Source organism: Toxoplasma gondii, assembly GCF_000006565.2.
Source record: "Toxoplasma gondii ME49 unplaced genomic scaffold asmbl.564, whole genome shotgun sequence".
NCBI lineage: Eukaryota > Apicomplexa > Conoidasida > Eucoccidiorida > Sarcocystidae > Toxoplasma > Toxoplasma gondii.
In genome coordinates this window covers 1-1,455 of record NW_017383403.1, presented here as the reverse complement: position 1 = coordinate 1,455, position 1,455 = coordinate 1, and the positions used below count along the sequence as shown (strand labels likewise).

At 43.9% G+C, this 1,455-nt stretch overlaps 2 non-coding genes across 2 annotated transcripts; both read right to left on the bottom strand.

Annotated features, from left to right (window-relative positions):
• Positions 1-456: 456 nt before the first annotated feature.
• Positions 457-614, bottom strand: TGME49_459530. The gene has a single exon (XR_001974297.1). It is a non-coding gene; the product is annotated as a 5.8S ribosomal RNA (ribosomal RNA).
• A 338-nt stretch (positions 615-952) lies between these two features.
• TGME49_459520 lies at positions 953-1,455 on the bottom strand (the record flags this gene model as incomplete). The annotated part of the gene is made up of 1 exon (XR_001974296.1): positions 953-1,455. It is a non-coding gene; the product is annotated as a 28S ribosomal RNA (ribosomal RNA).

Genomic DNA, 1,455 nt, shown 5'->3' with positions numbered 1-1,455 from the left:
ACACTTAGAGGAAGGAGAAGTCGTAACAAGGTTTCCGTAGGTGAACCTGCGGAAGGATCATTCACACGTCCTTATTCTTTATTAACCATCAACCTTTGAATCCCAAGCAAAACATGAGTTTGCATCTCTCTCCATTGGAGAGATTTGCATTCAAGAAGCGTGATAGTATCGAAAGGTATTATTGCCTTCTTCATGTTGGATATCCTGCGCTGCTTCCAATATTGGAAGCCAGTGCAGGTATCCGGGGGTGCACAGCGAAGGGGCTCAATTTCTGGAAATTCGTGTCTCTGTTGGGATACTGATTTCCAGGAGTTTCTTCAGTGTGCATTCTTTTTTCCCACACCGTTATTTCAAACAACAAATCTGAGGAACATTTGAGAGAGAGTGAAAGATTGTATCTTTCTGCATCTCTCTCGATGTGCTTTCAGATTGCTTCCTAAACTATAATGTTATTTTAAATTTTCAGCAATGGATGTCTTGGCTCGCGCAACGATGAAGGACGCAGCGAACTGCGAAACGCAATGTGAATTGCAGAATTCAGTGAATCATCAGATTTCTGAACGCAAATGGCACCTTGGGGATATTCTCCTTGGTACGTCTGTTTCAGTGTCTTTGAAATCACAATTTTCTGCTTTTTTAGGGTCGTTGCTTCAGTTTGGCTGAAGCCCCCTAGGAGCAGTATGATTGGGTGTCATGAGTGTTGAATACTCAATGTCACCCTGAATAATGAACACAGCGGAGAAACTACTCGTGCCTCTTCTTTTAGAGGCTCAAGTGTATTGTTGAGTTGTATCGATGACATCATTGAGATACGGTGGCTTCTTCATTGAAGACAAAGTTTCATTGATGCTGTCGATCGACTTCAATACCGCAATGGAATTTCGGTTCCATTGTTGCTCTGCGAGGTTTCGTCGTTGTTGTTTTGTCTCGGGCGTTTGTCCGATTTATTTATCAGACCTGAAATCAGGCGAGGTTACCCGCTGAACTTAAGCATATTATTAAGCGGAGGAGAAGAAAATAACTATGATTCCCTTAGTAACGGCGAGTGAACCGGGATCAGCTCAAAGTGGAAATCAACTGCTCTTTCCGAGCTGTTGACTTGTAGCCTCGAGAGGCGTTACCAGTGGAAGCGCAGGGTTAAGTTTCTTGGGAAAGAACATCATAGAGGGTGAGAATCCCGTCCTTCCCCTGCGTTTTTTGTTCCACGTACGGTACGCTTTTATAGAGTCGCGTTCATCGGGATTTGAGCGCAAAATGTGTGGTAGGTTTCACATAAAGCTAAGTACTGGCGCGAGACCGATAGCAAACAAGTACCGTGAGGGAAAGATGAAAAGTTCTTTGGAAAGAGAGTTAAAAGTGCCTGAAATTGCTGAAAAGGAAGCGATTGGGACCTTTTTGATTCCAAGAAGTGCCGCCGGTTTGCCATTTATCCCTTTGCCTTCTCTCTCTCACCAG